Source organism: Balaenoptera borealis (genome assembly GCF_965194805.1).
Source record: "Balaenoptera borealis genome assembly, chromosome: 18".
Lineage (NCBI taxonomy): Eukaryota > Metazoa > Chordata > Mammalia > Artiodactyla > Balaenopteridae > Balaenoptera > Balaenoptera borealis.
In genome coordinates this window covers 63913651-63934602 of record NC_138877.1, presented here as the reverse complement: position 1 = coordinate 63934602, position 20952 = coordinate 63913651, and the positions used below count along the sequence as shown (strand labels likewise).

The following is a 20952-nucleotide window of genomic DNA, read 5'->3' as shown; positions in this document are numbered from 1 at the left end:
GGCTTTTGTGATTTGTCAGTGAGTACAGCAGACAAAAGATCACCGTAGAAAAGGTTAATGATCTATTTCTCCATTCCTTTCATTATATGAGTGGTAATAATTGTAGAGATATTATAGTAAACATTACCAGTAATATTTAGAGCATCTCTTAGGTTCCCAAGCTTGGAATTAAAAGTGTGATGTGGAGAGTCCTTGGAGGAACTCACACTCGCTTGGAGGTAAAATGAACACTTGCAAGCAAGGTATTAAGATCTAGAGTAGAAGTATCAGCAAAGTGCAGGAGCACATTGAGGGGTTAAGTAACTTCAGGGTTTTGGAAAGCCTTTAGAGCATTCTTGGAAAGTGCTGCTTAGGACAAGGCAGCTCTTAAGGTGTATCTCCCGTCCTCACTTTAGTGTGTCACCGGGGAGTTCTCTTCTCTGCCAGTGTTTTGCCACTGTTTTTCTTTTCTATTGTAAATTTAGCTTTTCGCTATCAATACCTTGTTTGCATTTTTGGTCCACAAGAAGCAGTAGTAAAATATCTTTTAAAAAAATCACAGTAGAATAGAAAAACGGCACAGAATATAAGTAATCACCTAACTTCTGCTGAAGGCAGTTCGCTTCCCACTCATCTTCTCTTGTTGAAAGTCGAGGAAGGAAATCGCCATCACCAAGCTGACCTGCAGGTCCAGTGCAGCCTCTAAGGGCTTGGGGATTTCCCCTCTTCCTTTTAAATGCCCTAGATCAGTAGTTAGGCCTTCTACAGAGAGAAGAGGATGATGGAGTGAGGGAATAATAGAAAGGGGAGTGTCCCTAAATTAATCAAATAAAGAGATTAGGGAGGTTCATAATATATATTGGTCCAAAACTCCAGAAATAGCTGTGGGAAAGGGGAAACAAATAAAGGGGAAAGAACTCGTCCTCAGGGTCATCACAGATGACTGATGATCACATACTTGGAGACGGAAGGGACCAAAACAGTCCTCCAGCCCAGCTCTTCCTTTTAACTGATGAGGAAGCCAAAAAGAAGTGTGCCTTGGCTGAGTCAGATGCCTGGCCGGTGCTGGTGCTGTGGTCAGAAAGAAGCCAGTGTACCTAACTTCAACCTCAACCTCCCCTCTCACGATTATGGGCAGGATCTTCAACTAGAAGCTCATCAATAGATTTTAGAGCATCCAGGGACACTCTGATGTATCCTCAAAATTCTATGTCTGTGTAGTCATATTTATTTTTCTAGGGAGAGCGCGCCTGCCTTCCAACAACTTCTGAAAGGGATCCATGATTCAAAACTAGTTAAACCCACTGGGTTAGGTTTATTGAAGAATAAGTCAAGTTCCAGGCTCTTAAAAATGCATTTGAAGATGTCGACAATTTTTGCTAAGAATCCAAGTGACAACTGTTTTTTCCTAAAAGTACACACATTCATTTGGTTTACGTATACTCAGATCCATGACAAATCTCTCTTCAAACCACAGACTATTATTTTCAAATGGTCCCAAAAGCCTTAGGTAGGAATTAGGTCAGACGACCTAATAAATAGGTAAAATATCAAATTGCATTTTACTCGGTTAAAATTTAAATTAAAAAAATTTGCCATTCTTAGAATGAATTACTCTAATCTTTTGCTGAGCAGGATTTTTAGCCCGTTCTATTCTAGATGATTGTCTCTTTCGTTTTTCCCCCCTTTCTTTGCTAGTAACTGGAGTTTGCAATATTACTCTTGTCACTCCCACTAATGTAGAACTGCAGCTAATACACTGAAAGCGCATAACTGCTTCACCCAGTTTTTAATTAAAAGAGCCTTATGTGAGTTAAACCGGCCCGTCCTCATGATTTTACCAGGGCTGATTCTCGGTCTCTGTCTTCACGCAGGGGCTGCTTTCTCAGGCACCAGGTGGGAGAGAACAGTCTAAAGACTGACTTCTGCCCATGTCAGATGGTAATATACAAACATATGAGAAGCTTGAAGCTGGCCTATGACTTGAGTCATACAAAGCTGCTGAGATATACTGTGACTTTTATTTTGCACTCATTTAAAAAATTTGTTTAGGGCTTCCCTGGTGGCGCAGTGGTTGAGGGTCTGCCTGCCAATGCAGGGAACACGGGTTCGAGCCCTGGTCTGGGAAGATCCCACATGCCGCGGAGCAACTAGGCCCGTGAGCCACAACTACTGAGCCTGCGCGTCTGGAGCCTGTGCTCCACAACAAGAGAGGCCGCGATAGTGAGAAGCCCGCGCACCGCGATGAAGAGTGGCCCCCGCTTGCCACAACTAGAGAAAGCCCTCGCACAGAAACGAAGACCCAACACAGCCATAAATAAATTAATTAATTAATTTAAAAAAATTTGTTTAGTACATTTGGAATGTGAATTTTGTAGGCTGTGTGTATCTGCATATGGACGTGGTGTGTGTGTGTGTGTGTGTGTGTGTGTCTGTGTCTGTGTGGAAAATAAAAGATGAATTGGGATTTCAAACTCAGATCACTCCACAGCTCTCTATAATCGAGTGCACAAGAAGTGTTTGCTTTAAAGCCAAAATCACTCCCCCGTGATTACACTGACAGATTAACATAAGAAATTCAGTGAATTTCCCACATGTTTCCTCACCCACATGGTGAACACATTCTTCTAAAGTACAAAGGAATGATGACATAGTTGGCTTTGTGAGCCACGTGGATTAGATGTACTCTTCTGAATTCTTTTTCCTATGGGCAGGTTTGAAGGTGGGTAAGCTTCCAAAGAGAAGGAAAGGCAGATCAAGGCTCTGGGGAGGCTGCTGGCTGGCTGCCAAGGGGCATCAAGAGGCGGGATGATTTGGTTTAGTCCGTATCAAGGTGTGGTGCAGTCAGCACTGCACTTGTGCCCTATTAGAATCCCCACACCAGATAGAGTGAATTAGAAATTCTGAGAGTGGCACCCAGTGCTCTATGGTTTAATAAGCCCTCCAGATGGTATCAGGGCTCCCTAAGCCTTGAGATCCAGTGACCTAAATGAAATTACCACTGGCTCAGGTTCACCCCTCAGGTTTGCTGGCACAGAGGTTGGGCTTTATGGCACACCCAGTGGCAACTGGGCATCCTTGGTGAGACTGGTCCGAACTATAACCACATGTATAAACCAAAATGCCAATTTTAAAATTAATACTGGCAGTGGAGGTATTCCTCTCCAGAGCTAGTAAGTCTCACCTCCTCTGTTGAGAGTCCCCACTGTTTTGATCAACTGAACAACTCATATCAGGACTCAGAATGCCATCTGGTGAGCAAAGAGTTAGAAAAAAAACTAAGAAATATGCCTTATAGGACTTTTCATCCTTATTATTATTAGTAGGATGTTCCCATCCCTCTAATTTAGCATCTACTCTGCCCAGATTTGCTTTCCTGAACTCTGTTTTTAAAACCTCACTATTTCTGCTAATACTTTTTCCTATAAATGTATTTTAATAATTAAGCTAGGTAGTTTTTCTAAATATAAGTACCTAAATCTCTGACACAAGGAAATATTATTCTGTGTTGATTTATTAGTACAACACCTAGAAAGCTACTTTTTTCCCCCTTTTCTCCTAGTCATTATGGAAAAAGCATGTCTCAATGTTCCCCCAAGTATTAACTACACAGAAAATGGGCTCATAAAGTCCAGGAGTCAAATACAGATAGAGTGAGCATATCATTTATTGCCTAAACTAGAACAATTTTGAAAGTGGAAAGGGGATATTTATAACTATGCCAGGTCAACAGGGACTGTCCTGGGCTAATTGGATATGTGGTCAGATTTAAACAAGGATCCTGGTTCAGTGTAGCCTCTATTTCTTTCTCAGAGTCTCTTGTGAGTTTGCTGGGTGACAGCCAAAAGGATGCGGTAGACATTTTAAAACAATATTTCAACAACTATTCAATAATTCTTCTTATTATGTAGCATGTGACATCTATAGTCCCTATGACATTTCAAAAGTAGTGCTAACTTTCTAATCCAAGAAATCAGCTCTAGTTATTTATTAAAATTACCCGTGGAGCTTTTAAAAAATGCCAGTGACCCTGCAGAATTCCGATTCAAGAGCCAGTGGTTGAAAAACACTCAGCACGTATCCCCTTGAAAGTAGTTCCAGAGTTTAACTCTACAGACTGGCAAAAACGTTTAGCTTCTGCACAATTTCCCCTGCTTCTCTGCAGAAGATGCAGTCATTCTGTCAATTACCCACGACAGTCATTCTCTTCAAAAATGAAGTAACTGATTTTTAAGTTCCCCTACAACCTTTTGTGACATGCTTATTTGGTAGAAGCTGAGCACTGAGAAAAATGGGAGATGATGTGACAGCTGCCTAAGGAGGATGTATTTGTAAGATGCCACCTAAGTGAGTACTGAGCCCTGTGAACAGTAGCACCACGGTGGTGCGTGTGAGAAAGCGCGGTGCAGAAGGAGAACTTTCCTAAGGGATCCCCTGAGACCCCAAAGAGCCAGAGACTCCTGAGGGCAGAGCTTTGATGGAGAACCATTAAGAAGATGGCTCCTCACCTTAGCTTTGGTGACATTAAGACCCAAATAATTAATGGCCTGACTCAGATAAGCCTCCAAAAAGCTTAAAATTGGATGTGGAAGAGGATGACGGGGGAAAAATGAAACAAATGAAAAAGAAGCACCCTATACAAATCAGTACTACTTAAGTGTTAAACTCTGTGGAGCAGACACGGAGGGACACCGCCATTGACAGGGTTTAGGACAGGGGAAACCGAGAGAAGTTTTAAAGGAGGGGCGTGGATTTGATATATTTTAAGCACAGTTAATTGTCTCCCAGTCTTGCAGCACAAATTTGAATCTCCATGGCATAAATACATCAACGCCACAGCGTAGCACATGAGATGGTTCCTAACCTGGGCCCAGACAATTTTTCAATAATTATACCTGTAGGCATTTTCTCCCTTTCCCCTCACCTGCCAACCCACCTATGCACCCTGTGGTTTAGTTAGACCATTTTTAAAAACAAGTCATGCACTTCTGTTGCACCATTTCTTTGCCCTTGCTGCACCCTCTGCTTGTAATGCACAAGCTGGCCTGAGTGCCTGGTCAATTTCCTTTTATATTTCAATACCCAGTTCAAATATCACCTCCCTTGAAAAGCCTGCTTTGCCTTCATCTAGGTAACATTAATCACTCCCACTTGTTTTGCCCTAGCATTTTCAACAGATGTAGCTGGATTTTAGCAGGATTAACGTGATGCTGTAGTTAACTATTTATGTGTCTCTCTCCCCTAGACTGAGAGCTTGGTGTACAGGTGTCGTGCCTTATTCATGTTTTTATTCCTATTGCCTTGCTTGATAGAACTCCACTCTAGATATTTATCAAATATTGTTGAATCAAAAAATGTTTTATATAATTCATGGTGTTTAGAACTTCTTTTATGAGAAATATAAACTTTAAAGAATTTCTAAAATTCATTAAAAGTTGTTCCTATAGCTTATATCACTTTCAGCCCAAAATTCTGTGTGCTGAAACTACAGGATGAGGCAAAAATCTCCTTGAACCTATGTTGACTGTGACACAGAATGCACGAGATTGTTCTTCTTTTTTAAAAAAGAACAATTATATGCTCTAAAGAAGAGCCCTTTAATTTCATATAATCATTATGCATTCTTTAGTTAAGAATAACTTCTTATATTTTCATTTAAGTATGCCTTAATACACGTCTTGAGAATATCCAGTAATATGGAATTTGTAAATAAATATTTACTTTTTTTTAAACTTTATTCTATAAATTTATTTATTTATTTATGGCTGCCTTGGGTCTCCGTTGCTGCGCGCAGGCTTTCTCTAGGTGCGGTGAGCAGGGGCTACTCTTCGTTGCAGTGCACGGGTTTCTCATTGCAGTGGCTTCTCTAGTACTTGGGCTCCTAATTAGACTTTTATGATTATTAATACTCTTTAAATAGATTAATAATAAAATAATTCAGAATTATATTTTCTCTCATATCACTACAGATTTTAAGTTCCTTTCTCACCTTTAAACTTGTTTTAAGAAGTACAATCCTTAAACTTCTCAGGGGTGGCAATTCGTAGTTCCTATTTATCGCCAAGTTGCATTACATTACATATTTTACACACATTACTTTTATCCTGACATCCAAGAAAGGAAGGCACCTCATAACTAATAAGACCAAGATTCAGAAATCTTAAGCAACTTGCCCAAGGGGATGTAGAGCAGGTTTATTTAAAATTTAACCTTATTGAAAACCAGACATAAATGGCATATGGACAGAGAAACACAGGGAAAGAACATAAATAAAAGAGAAATCCAGAAAAGTGAAAAATGAGATGACTCCACGGATAAGATGTAATAATAAAACTTTCATGTTACATGAAATAAAGGTGGGCTGCTCTGAATGTCGATGGGTCAAGGCAATGAGGGGAAAAATGATTGTTTATGATAATTACATTTTCCATTAGATGAAATCAAACTAGCTGTTTGGGAACTAGATTTTCCTGACTGTTCTAAGTCCATTAAAGGGTACCCTGCATGATACAGTGGGATGCTTTCTCCAGGGCATCTCCATAATTAGCTCAGTTGTGAGCTCAACCCGGACGGTTCTTATAAGAACTTCACTGCAGACTGCTGGTCAGACTGAGTATAGTGTCATAGAAGTAATTGTACAAGCATTCAAAGTGATATGGCCCACCAGGTTTCAGTCTTATAATTCAGAAGAACATCTTATCTAAGCTGAAAGGTTAAGGGACCTGTGTGCAACATTTTATAAATGTTATTTTTTGATCAAAACCCAAAATAAAAAGTGAGTTCATAGTTATCGCTGTGGATGGGATGTGGAGACCAGTTATTATTCTAGGTCTGTGATTGACAGCAGACCTATTTTCTCTGGCACTCCTCTGGGTGGGCTGCATCGCCTACCCGTTAAAAATGTGGGCTTTGCTTCTGACAAATCTGGCCTGGCACCTTGGCTCCACCACTTCAGGGAAGTGTGACCTGGAGCTCTCTGAGGCTCACTTTCCTGCTCTGTAAAATGGGGACAATAATTTCACCTGTCTCTTAGGACTGTTTTGATGATTAAATAAAATAATGCAGAAGAACTTGCTGTTGTTAATATAGGTAGTTCATGTCATTGACATCCTCTTCTGAAGCGTACAGGCCCCTTGGGAGGTTTTGCTTGAGCAGATGTGAACATGGCATTGGCAGAGGACATACCTCAGGGTAGTGCTATTTTCTTGGAAAACCACCTGGTTTTAGCACAAGAACCTGTGAATGCTGGAGGCCACAGATTTCTAAACAACTAACAAGTGGCTGAGTTGGGGCTTTACTTTAGGTCTTTCTAGAACCAGATTTCGTAATCTTTTCCTCTATCATGCTCCCCACCTCTTTTGAATATTTTCACCATTTTCCACAATGAATCATCCCTAAATGGGCTTTAACTAATTATAAATTTAGAAAGAATTCTGCAAAGTTTGGTTTTTTTTTTTGGCTTAATTTTAACCCAGTTATCACAAAATGAAAGTTTTTTTAGGTGTCTCATATCTACCAGATAGACAAGAGGAAGAATGATGTCTGCAAACATTTGATTGTCATAGCACCTATTTGATTTGTTTTTAATTAAAAAAAAAACCCTTATGGTTTTAGTTTTAAGAAACTAAATTATACAAATGTTAGCAAAACATTTACATTTGGTATGTGCATTTAACCAGCAATTTCCCAGCTCCCAAAATATTTATTTTCAATATCCTGCTCGTTTATGGCCTATCCACTCTATTTGAAATCTGTTCAATTTACACAGCCAGTAAATTACTTTTCCATAATTGCAGTAATTACAGTACTCTTCATATGCTCCTACTTATTTCTCAGAAATCTACTACAGGAAAACATTTGTGATGAAGTCCAGGTACATTATGAGAGTTTAGGAAACAATAAAAATGTTTCCCCAACGTTAAAAAATATTATTTGAGACTAAATCTGCTCAATAACTGTTAGTCCTCATTGAAAGTATCAAGATCATAAAAGACAAGGAAAGTTGAGAAGCTGTCACACATTGGGAAAGAACGAGAAGAGAAGACATCTAAATGCATGTGGGACCCTGAATTAGATCCTGAAACACGAAAAAGGTAAACTAGTAGAATTAGAATGAGATCTGTAGTTTAGTTAATAATAGTGTATCGATGTTAATTTCCTGGTTTTGACTGTTGTACTATATGGTTATGTATGTATGTTGTTAACATTAGGATAAAATGAATAAGGGGTATATGTGAACTATACTATTTTTGTAACTTTTCTGTAAGTCAAAAATTATTTCAAAATAAATGTTAAAAAATGATTTGATTTCAAGCAGATCAACATTGGAGAATAACCATTTGTAAAGCCATTTCTTTATCATAGTCTCTAGCATACAAAACCCACTTGTCAAGCTTAATGCATATACACATATTAAACCCCTGGTATGTAAGATCCTCTAATTTGGAATTTTATTCATTCAACTAAAGGCTTAGCTAAAAGTTTCTCTTTAAATGATCAACAAAAAGAGTTTGTATGTTCAGGAGAATGTTAAGATACTTAAATGAAATAAAGAAACACTCTGAGCAAAAATGACACGCTAAGTATGGCTCATTTCTTAAAGTATAAAAATATCAGATATAATATTACCTGACAGCCAATAAGTAGTCAATAAAAAGTCAAGCCTAAATCTTAAATAAGTTCCCGAATGCCTTCTAGAAGGCGATAATATAATGCTGATGTCCTTCTTTTCTCAATTAGTATAGATTACCACAACATTCCTGTGTAAATGGACACAGTTAACCAGGAAGGATCACAGGCATGTTCCTAAACCACCATAGCACCGCTCATGTTTCTCTGCCAGACTAAGAAGTTTCAGATAAAAGAATTTGATTTTTATCTTATAATCAATTCGTCAAATGAGCCTGAAACTTTATGACTTTGCATTTCCAAGCTGTTAATTTCTGCATCTTAAAAGATGCCCGGATGTAGCTTTAAATTCAACTTTTCTTGTCTTACACGTTGAAGGTTAATTTAACAAGCTTGTGATGAACACTAGCAATTCAATGCCCAGTGATCACCGATGAAATGTATAGGAATCGATGGATGGCACAGCAGAATTAAAGTGATTTTTAAAAAATACCCGAGGCACTCAGGAGAAGTGGAATTTAATATCTACCAATTCCACATGGAAATTAAATGTATCCTGAAATCAGCTTCTCCAAATCAAATTCAAAGAAAAACATAATAACTATTCAACACAATTCATCGTCAGGTTTGTTGTTATTTTTTTTAATGTTGTATGGCCACTATTAAACTATTTGAAATGTTGACCTCAAAACCCAGGATTCCTATGTGGGTTAAGAAAAATAAATGGAAATCCTCCCAAAGAGACTGGAAGCCTGGATGCAGCCATGGGCTCAACCTTTGATCAGAGCCACATGCTGCAACATCCAATTATTGTTCTCAGACGCGACCTTTACTCTCACTTTATCCTGGTGGCTTTCCAAAGAGGGACAGGTGGTTTTAGGGCATTTTCTTGGGTTACAAATCGAATAATATTTCATGGTTTTCACCTTTAATGGGCTAAGCAGAATGCATTTGACAAAAGTCATTATAGAGGTTTGGAGAAATAATTTATACTCTAGGGCATTCTTAAATCAGTAACTTGGCAATATGAGATTCAAAAAAAAAATCTCACTGCTCCTTCCAATGTTGCATTGCAAAAGCTGCATTGTGTGTGTGTGTCTTGCTCCTAGGGGGGACTCCATGTTCACAAACTAAGGAATAGATTACATTGGTCCTTACAAGTTGAGTTTTCATTGGTGACAGCTGTGCCATATGGTAGGCAATGAAGTAAGGGGCTGCTTTCTAATACATGGCATTCTTGCCAGCGAAGGAAATGAATGCCCTAGAGGCAAGTTTTTGTTTTTACAAAATTAACAAATTCCATGCCTCAATATGAAATTCAGAACTTGGCATTGGCCAGAAAGGAACAAAGTAACCCTAGATTTCATGCATTGAGGATGGCAAAAGTCAAAGCCAATAGAAAATACTTTCCTCTTGGATTGACTGTAATGATAAAATCTCAATATATATGATAAATATGACCATCAAGGGGTTCCTGAATCGTGAGAAAATATATCTTGGGGAGCAATCAAGGCATGTTTCCATTGACTGATCCCACTAAGCATTCTCATATTTACACAGTTGACATTCTAACTACACTTGATTAAAGAGGTTGGGGAGTACAGATAAAGGCTCATTCTGAGAATTCATATTGGTGAGCAGGCTGTTAAATGTTTAACATTTAGGGGTAAAGATAGTATAATTTCACAGGGGGAGAACATGCAGGCACCTGTGTGGTACCCACAAGAGGGGATTCAGGACACAATCTGACACAGTTGGTTAGGGAAGTTGGCTACAGAATCATTTGGAGTGGAAACCCTCCAATGGTTCTTGGCATCCCTGTCTCCTGTTCTAGGAACATAAAACACTACTATTTTCAGCATCCAATTGGACGTTCCTATTTTGGGGACCACTGTTTCTCAAGTCCAACAAGCACTAAATAGATGGAAGAAATCCATGTCTGCCATATCTTGAGCTAGCTTTCCTATTGGCTGACAGCACCATCCTTCTTTCACATGTTTATCTTAGATCTGATGTGTTTCTTTCTTTACCCTCTACATTTAGTTGCCTATATTTAGACATGAAGTCCTATAAATTTTTACTTTCACCTCTATCATTAGTGCTGTCTTCTTTTCTCCTTCCATGCCACGCTTAGGTGACAGTCTCACTACCAGTGGTCTTATCCATCCTTTATTTGGATGCCAGATTATTGCTTAGATCCTGCCATTCCTTGTATAAAAATGCCCTGTGACTTGTCGTTGCCTACAAGACAAAAGAAAGTCAAGTATTTGGCCTGAATTTCAAAGCTTCAACAATCCAGTCCTGACCAATCCTACCTTCCAGTACACACCAGCAAGCATGTCTATTTCAGCTCGCCTGGTTTCCTCACAAGCACTTAAGCACATCATGCTTATTCTTACCTTTGCACCACTGTTTTTCCATCTTAGTGTCACCAAGTACTTATTCACCTGAGCAAGAGCAAGGCCCCTCTCTACTGGGATGGATTCTGCCTCGTGGCAGCTAAGGCAAACCCAGAAACAGGCATAAGAAGAAGCTTTCGTGATGAGGTGCACTTTCTCTAATCTTGTCCCTTCAATTCTTCCTGATTAACTATCCTCTTATCATTTTTCCTTTGGTTTTCAGCCTGCCCTTGTTACCTCTTTTGTATGAATGATTCTAGTACCCTGATCTTCCACTGTCTCCTTGCCTACTCTGTTGCTTTCTGTTCCCTACTTTCTATTTTCTGCTCATACCTTCATAAGTTATTCACGTGAACAGAAACCCACATGGCTTCTCCTTCAGTGCTACCTTTGTGGACATGTCTTATCCTTCAGATGTATGTATATACATTATACAGTTTAATCCTCACAAAGCTAAGAGGTGGGTTCTATTATCTCCAGTTTATTGATAAGAAAACACCTGAGATTTATGAAGGTTAAATAATGTTCCCCAAGTCACACACAATAATATATGGTGGAGTCAGGATTCAAACTCATGCAGTGATTCAAGGATTATTGCTTGCGACTATGTGGTCTTCACTTAACCAAACTCCCACTTTGAAAGCACACTTTTCATCTCTTTGGAAAATTATAATTTCTCAGGATTGGGTAGTACAGTTTTTGTTTCTTTTGTGTCCACCATATGCCCAGTCTTGATCTAAGCACAAAAAAGGCATCTAATAAACACCTTTTTGAAGAGAACTGGACATATTCAGATGCTGAGCCACGTGATGGAAATTATAGGTGTTTTAATGGTCTAAACCTGCACTGTCCAATAGAGTAAGCACTAACCACTTAGAGCGATTCAAATAAATTAAAATAATGAAACGAGAAATTTAGTTCCTCAGACATATTAGTCACATTTTAAGTGCTCAAAAGCTACATGTGACTAAATTTAAATTAATCAAAATAAAATAAAATAAAAATTCAGTTGATCAGTCTCATTAGACATATTTAAAGTACTCAATAGCTACATGTGGCTAGTGGTCCTATGCTGGACAGCTCAGACCTAGACTATTTCCATTGATGCAAAAAATTCTATTGGACAGTGCCGGCAAGAGTAAATACTCAATTTCTCCCAATATACCCATCAATCCATATAGCCAGAGACTAAGAGTTACTTCCTAAACATTTAGTAAAACCTGGGCTCTGAAGCCAAATCCTGGCATTGCATGTTGTATGACCTTGGACAGGTCACTTATCTGTACAATGGAAACCATAATATTGACCACTTAATAGGGTTGCCGTGAGGATGAAAAGTGTAAAAAGATTACAATATTGCCTGATAGAAAGTAAATGTCCAATACATGTTAGCTATTGTTGTACGCATGTCATGTTCTCCAAATGGAACCCAGAACCAACCAAAAAGGGGAATAAGGTTTCTTACAACTCTCTCATAGTTTTAGAATTTGGATACTATAACTGCAGGTAAATAGCAAGACACACTTGAACATTCATTCTCTCATGGACAACCTTGAGGAGTATAGATTTGGATCTTCAACCAATAAATGGTAGTATTAGGCATATATTAAATCAGGTCACCATGAACTTGCCAAATATTTTATATTCAGACACAGCAATTCAACAGAAAATACTACAAGGCTGATGAATGAAGGGATGTATGTATATATATTTCACTTTGTGGAGTTACCTTCTAGAAGTCAGCTCCTAGCATGATCCACACCTTCAAAGTGCACTGTGTATTGGTATTTGTAGAATTATTCCTGCCTAACACTCTTAGGACTATCGGTGATTTCGGTTTTCCCATCTGGTTGGGTGTTACACATAGATTTTGGACTACGGAATACATTGCTATGACTATGTTAACACAAAAGAATTTGGAGCACTAAACTATGTTAAAGATAAAGAACTAATCTAAAAAAAGTCTAAGACGTTGAATTTAGAAAATCAGGAGACCAATCCGTAAGTAATAAGATCAAGGGCTCCAAACTGCCCTCACCAGCTGATTGTCATGGATTCTGAGAATATTCTCCTTCTTGAAGTCAACAAACTCTTTTACATAAGAATGGTTCTGCTTCCTCTGGGAGACCTGACTTTTTCAAGCTGGTATGAAGCTATGGGAGATAGATGTAGGGCCTAGGTAAGACAGGAGTCACTTTCTGATTCAGTCAATCTCAAAACCACATCAGCTCTGGCAACCGAAGAGTACTTCCAAAACTCTCTCACATCTACTAGCTTATTTATTCCATCTGATATGATTTTTAGGCCTCTCATTAAATCAGTTAATTTCCTGAGCATTGAGATTTTAGTGATGAATACTGACCTTTTTTTTTTTTTGACATTTAATTATCAGTGTTATCTTTCTAGAAGATCCTTGCACCTTAAAGAATAAAAATGTGATACTTATAGATATATCTCTTCTTGGGGTAATGTCATATATTCAATGACTTATTTTGCATTTCTCTTTCTAATTTTCACTTCTTCAGAGGTTATAGTAAAGGAAATTCTTAATGTAGCAAATTATTTAAATCCATGCAAAGAAAAAAATCGAGGACATATCTTTTTTTTATGTGGGATTTATATATAAGCTGTTATTTGAAGGACAAGGCATATTTCATGCTCTATTTTAATTTAAATTCTCTCCTGGCTATCTTCCCAAACATCTGTAGACACAATATTTTTAAGTGACTTACAAGTTCACAGTTTTCACAGACCATGAAGGTTCTCAAAAGTTTAAATTACTCCCAAGGACATTTATACCCATTTCCCTTTTAGAGTAACCAATGAAAACCTGTTTTTAACCATCAGAATAATTCACAGGCCTGTCTCTTCTAATCTGGCTTCTCCCCTGGTTCCTTGGAGGTTGCTCATAATAAACAATCCACAAAGAAAAGAAGATGAAAAGAATAAGATTCAAAAAGACTTTTTTATAAGTGTTAAAGAAACAGCCTGAGGAAAATCAAAACTAATTTCAAAAGTGACTCAAACATTAAGACATGATCAGCCGTTCTACTCTTGAGATAATCATGAATTAAAGGAACTTTTAGAGCAATTGGAGGATCTATTGATACTTCTATCTAATATACTTCTATTTAAGATTTAATTATATCTATGTTAATGTAAATGTTATGTTTTTGAGAAATGAAGTCCAAGTACCCTCATTTAACACTACTGTTATTAAGATGTTTTAATAAAGTACAGCAACATTATACTAGGATTTATTATTTGGGTTAAAATAAAGATTTTCATCTTAGCTACTAATCAGGACTTTTAGAGTGATCTAAATACTTCAGGAGGTAACTTCCCCCATCCCTTTATTCTATTAAATAGGTCACCACATGAAGGACTTTTAGGTTGCAGTGGCCTTGGGACTTGTTATAAGTTTGCTATTTGTAAACAGTCATGTGTTTTTTTAGTGTTTTCTTTAACAATCCACCAACTTCACCCTATTTATATTTCTTATTTTCTAGTTTCTACAGCACAACGCTTTCTTCTACCTCATGTTTCTCTTATCTCCTGAAATCAGAATTGCTAAGCATGTCACCGGGCTAATGGTAGTGTTTGATTTTTGCCTGGGTTTCTGGGATCTATTTAACTTGGAATCTGTTGAATTCCATTCTAAAGAATCATCAAATATTTTCTCTTGGCATGCCAAAAGCCAGACATCTTGTGTTATAGCTTGAACTTGAAAACATGACGGTGAAAACTATCATGTTACTAAAATCAGATGTTGATTATTAAACACAAGTACTTTTTGATATAATTATCAAATTAAACCATTTATCTATAGGAAACCCTGAAATTGAAGTGTAAATTAAAAGCAAAAGGTAAAATCCCCAATACAAAGGCAACTCTCTAGCCACTTTGAATAATTCTGATATGCTCTGCTTTCTCCTGGTAAACGAAATCCTTCTGTGGCTGGTTCTCATAGAAATTGGAGAGCATGATAAGGCAGGAGAGGTATTTCAGTGAAATTCCCATTATAAATGGAACATTTTATATCCTAAAGAATTTTATACTTGCAAAAATAGGTATGCCATGTTACAGACCATTGGTTGGTGTCATATTATATTGCGCCATGGATTCCAACTTGAAACTCTAATTTAGAATATCATTTATAGTCATCAGTAAGTAGAAAATGGAATAACTATAATTATAAATTGTATAGAAGTTGAGTATGTGGGAACTGGAAGAGATGGATGAACAGGAGTTGGCAGGGATCAAGGAAACACATACTGCATACCTTAGAAGGACTGCTTGTCTATTACACCAAGTAATTTTAGGTTTGATGTGCTTTGCCTGCTTTGATCCATGGGAAAATCTGCTTGATTCAGAATGGAAATTCAAGTCCCATGAATCCCTTGAGTTGCTGATCAGTATTAGTAAGTGTTCAGAGGTCAGGAAATGCCTCCCTCTGTGTTTGCTGAATTGCCCCATACATTATACCACCCTTAAGACATTAACCCTATTGTGCCACAGAGAAATATTTTCACGTATGCAGGGTTCAGAAGTAAACCACTTTCTAAACGTAGGAAATTGATAACAAATGCTGCTCGTGAAAGGCTGCTGGGTACGAGCCAACTGTTTTCTTTCTTTTTTATTTTTCTCAGTGAGTAGTTAGCACTGCTTATGCATTCTGCCAGCATTACAGAGAGAACACAGCATATGATAAATGTCCATGAGAAATGAGGAATATTGAATCAATGACTATAAAAGGAAGGCAGAGGTTTGAGAGGGGTTAGATTTCAACTGATAGAAAATAAAGTGTTTCTGTTTTCTTTTTTTTAAATCTTTCTTGGTGCTTCTAGGAATGCACAAGGGCAAAAGTAAGTTCTATAGCTAACAGTGAGATCAGAGTCTACCATAATTGCTTTGGCTATTGTTCCTCAATTTAAGAGTTAAGTTTCTGGCCTGTATTATTGAATAGGCTCTTGTCTTCTATATACAAAGTAGAGATGAAGGAGCCTTGAGAGCTTGCTGCTAGCTACAGTTCTTGAAATAATTTTCTATGTTTAGGGTCTAGAGGTTTTTGAAACATGGCATTTCAGGATATATCAGCCACAGTCATATCACATTTACTATGGAATTCTTTATAACTAAAACATGTATCAGATTTATAGGATTTCATGCTTAAGAAAGTCTTTGAAAGAGGAGTACCTTATACAAATGCTTGAACTAGCTCCTTGTGTTTATTTTATATCCTTCTGAAATGCAACATCTCACAGTCCTGCACATTTTATAAAGAGGGAACCCAAGTTTATTTATAAGAAACGATACACGTTTATCTAGCAACATTTCCCCCGGATAAAAAGTTGTGAATACACTAAATACCTTGAGGATAAAACAACTCTTACAGGTCCTAAGAAAGTCATCCGTGCCCCCAAATAGCCATTTATAATATGACACTAGTCCTTTGACTGACCTAACACAGCTTCCTTGCGGCTGGCTCTAATTTACAACTTGATAGCAGCTGTCACAATGAAAGAACCAGGCTCATTATCTGATTTGTTTCTGCCATCCCTGCACTCATAGAGTCCATTAACAACAGGGACATGCACTTTTTAAATGACTGAATTAGTCATACTTCCATTAAAAGAGTAGACTTACAAAGTAAAACAGAACAGCCTCTTACTGCATTCCTGTCCATTCCTCTGCCTACTTGCTTCCATTTATTCCATTCAAAGAACATATATTGAGCTCTGTTCTCAGCAGGCAGGGCCTTATCTTCTCTACTCCAATGCTTACACCAGAGCAAGATCCATGCTAGACACTCAGCAAACATGTGCTGTATTTATGAATAAACGAGAGGATGAATGAACAGTACCCACTGCATTGTCTCTTGGCCTGGCACAGATGTGGTACCTACATTGGGTTTTCTGTTTGTGTTCTCATGCCAGTTTTCTGTCTTGAGACTTTAGTAATTGGTTGGTTTGAAAGGAGGAAGAAAGCCCAGAAAGTTTGATATCACTGGTTTGTCTGATCTACGAGTGCCCAAGGCCTAAAGGCTTAAATTAAAAATACAAGCTGCTCTTCTGTCTCTCCCTCATTAGAGGGTACCAATAGACCAGGGAACTCAACCTTTTCTGGACAAAAATGGACACACATTTCCCAAATCTTATCATTTCAAGTCAGTTGCAGTGGTGGTGGTGAGAGTTGATCATAAAACGTGTCAAAAATAAACCAAGTATTTAAGAACAACTGATAGATCGCGCTAGACCTATTGAAACTGTCATGGGGACTTGCTAATACTTGGGGCCTATAATGTCACAATTATATATATTATGGCTGCTCAACATCAACTATGTTTGACAATGATAATTCAGCACTTATTCAATAGAATAAGTATTTTGTTCTATACTTAGCAAGGTAGGGCTTCCCTGACCCCCCGGATGAGGTTAAGTTCCCCTGCTGAGGAGACACTTAGCATCCTGTGCTTCTATTTTCATAACACTTTATCACAGTTGATTATAATTAATTTAACTACATCAAATTCCCTAAGGGCAAAAAAATGTATGTGTCTAGCTTACTCAATATAATGAGTTGAATTAGTATGTTAAGAGTATAAGCGTCTCACTAACTGGGATAACCTAAAAACTTAAGCGCCCATGTTGGGAAAAAACACGTTAAAGTCTCACTTTTACATGGAACTATAGAGATCATTTTGCCTTTTACTTACAGTAATAAGTATCCTACAGCATTTCAGTAATAAAATATATTACAGAACAACACAGAATACATCTTTAGTCTCACCAACATTTGCTTCCTCATACCCAAAAACCATTTTTTTTTTTCTTTCTAATTCGCAGTCCATTCTATTCTCTAGTCATAGAAGGTACCAGATGTTTGGAGGAGGCTTTCCCACATATCCTAGATTTTTAAGTAGAAGCAAGATTTATTATAGCCATATAAATGTAACTTCAGCCTTAACTTTTGTGCTCACAAGCTAGATGTAATCTGCAACGTGGTCCCTTGTCCAATGGAACAATTCTTATCTGTGGAATGCTGGTATCAATGCCAAACACTCAAAAGAACCACAGGACATGACCGAAACGACTGCATTCTGCCCACAAACCGTTTTCCCTCTAGGAAATTTTAATTTAGGTAAACACTTTTCAAGAAAACCCTTCTGCATTTAGGCAACATTCAAAAGCCAGGCTGGAATAAGCTGAGTGTGAATATACAGCAACACCTGGGGTAAGTGCCTGAAAGAGACTGTCAATGCCTCAAATCACATTTTTCTCCAACCGCGTAGTTTCAGAGAGAGAACCTGCTAAAAGCCACTCTCGCGACCCTTCTGCCCCTGCGAGTTCAGGGGTTTGGATCCAGCAAGTGGGAGGTACAGGTTGAAGCCGAGCTGGGCTTTGTACTGGGGAATCCCACACGCTCCTAGGCAGTCGGGGAAAGCTCCCAACAGAGGTGAACCCAGGCTTTCAAGTACTCTACAACGGGGCTAGCAGCATCTTCAAAGCTGCCAGGAAATTAAAAAAATAAAAAGACTCTACGTAAAAAGGAAAGAGTTCTTCCTTTTTCTTACGATAGTTAATTAATAAGAATCTTTTGATCAGGGTCTCTGTGTTTTAACAGAGTTAAAGTTCCTAAAGGACTATGAAAATATATCCCAAGTAGAACTCCTGATTTGTTTTTTCGCCTAGGATTAAAAAAACCAAAAAAAAAAAAAAAAAAAAAAAACTACAGGACCTCAGAACTGAATGGAATACCACCGGGGTTTTTACTTGAACACTTAAAACATTTCATTTTATCAGTGGAGTGCCTTTCTTTTGACATGATGCAGACACCAACTGAATTCTAAATCGTTACAAATCACTTTCAATTAATTCATAATTAAAGACTATAAGAATGTGCCACCAGTTCGATCTTTGTTTTTATTGATGGTTGCTTGCATGTCACTGTTAACATTTTAGATGACCATGTATTAAAAATGTATAAACTAGAACATTAACGTAGCAGATAGAGACAGCACGTGCAATTGACAGCAGTAGGAGTCAAGGGTTTGATGACAAGATGCTGGGAGCCCAAGAGTGATGGGATGCAGGTGCTAATCAGAGAGAGGGCTATTATATATAATTTTTGTTGAATTACTGATTTGCTCATTGATCTTTTGCTGATGCATTCATGAACGCTGTCATCTTGGATGTATCTGTGTAGGAAATGGACTTGGCACATTTGACTAATTCATGTAATAAATTCGTGAACTAACACTTCACATCCGGACAAGTATTAGTAAGAACATATTTTGCCCTATAAGTCTAGGTGGGTGGTCAATTCTCAATGCCATGGCAAAACCCAAAGAAAGAAAATTGGAAGAATTTTCTTAGAGATCTCTAGGACTAATAAAAAATGAGATAGGGGAGCAAGAGGTATGAAATATATTAAGATGGTAGGATTAACCACGAGGTTCCCTTCCAACATATGGTACAACATCAGGTACTTCAACATAGGCTGGGTTCAAATTTCAGTTTTTTAAATGAAATGATTTTCCAGACATTCAATTTCACATCAAACTGGCATCTAGGAAACCCAGTTGATTGAAGTATAAGGATTTGTTTCACGTCAAATACCCCGCCAGGACGGAGAAAAAAAGCCAATTAAGAAGTCACTGTTGCTCTTACAAGTTAAAAAGCCCATATTCTCATTTTTAATCATGTCCTGCTCTACTTAACAAAATCCACATGCCTACTTTCATCAATAAATTGCAAGCTGACCAAAACAGTTTAACTGTGTTATGAATTATGGCAGTTTCAACCAAACCGTATGAATAATCTTTATGATTCAAGAGTGATGAGGCTATGAGGTTTTATCTGTTTTTCTAAATAGGTAAATCTTTTTAGACTTCTTGATGAGAGTACTTTTTTGGGTAACCTTAAGTTTTTTTAAATTTATAGTTTGCACTTAATTTACAGATTTGTTTTAATTTTACCACTCTCAATGATTTATAAAGTTGTTTTTGTTTAGGCTTTACATATGCAAGTGACAATATGATTATACCAATATAATACATTTGAATTACTTTTTCCTTTTGAATTGAGTAGGCTAATGAAGGATGAGAGTATTTTTTAATTAGCCTTATTTAGGTAGCGTCTTTGCCAAAATTCATCTAAATTTATATATTAGAAGATCAAGCTTACTTTTTTAAAAAAATTCATACTCCTCTCCAAAATCTTAGCAAAGAACAAAAATCTTAGAAAAGAATCATATCATTTTGGGGTTAGAAAGGTACCTTAATGATTAACTTTTAAAATACTCCCTCATTTCTCAAATGAGGTAACCCAAGATCATACAAAAGGATTTTGTCCTCCCACTGAAGGGAGAGAGAAGAATACATCAATTTATTCTCTCTGTAATGATTTTGTTGGATGACTTCCATTTGGATCTACCCACTCTAAAATCTTTTTTCTAAAACTTCAAAACAGTTTTCTCTAGGCTTCCTAAGCATAATAGTGTGTCAGGTAATGGCTTTTGACGCCAAGGCTGAATGCGCATTTTTGCACGGTGGGCTAAGGTTTCTTTGCATTCTGATGCATCTTTTTCCTTTCCTACCCAAATCTTAGATGTCAGAAGACTTTACTCAAGCCTTCTGGTTTAGAGGTTCGCATAAACGACTTAGTCCCTCTGAGGCTGACGAGTGCCACTGTTACTGACACCACTCTGCTTGTCACTATGCAATCCCAGTAAAAGCAATTGAAAGTACTTTTATTTGAAGGCCATTTGACAGAGGGGGAGAAAACACATTTACTCTTTCAAGGTCTGTGTATTTTCCTGGGAGAAGCCTGCCTATGAAATTTGTCCTTTTATCCTTGGATAGCTATTTGGGAAATACCTTTTCGCAGTGCAGACTCATGAGTGGTTTCTGCCACTCCAGACCACAGTGGTGATTCACAGAACTTCC

General features: G+C 37.7%; 1 protein-coding gene across 2 annotated transcripts in view; it reads right to left on the bottom strand.

Annotated features, from left to right (window-relative positions):
* GPC6 (glypican 6) overlaps nucleotides 1-20952 on the bottom strand; it is a 1053117-nt gene that overhangs the window by 309640 nt on the left and 722525 nt on the right. The window lies entirely within an intron of this gene.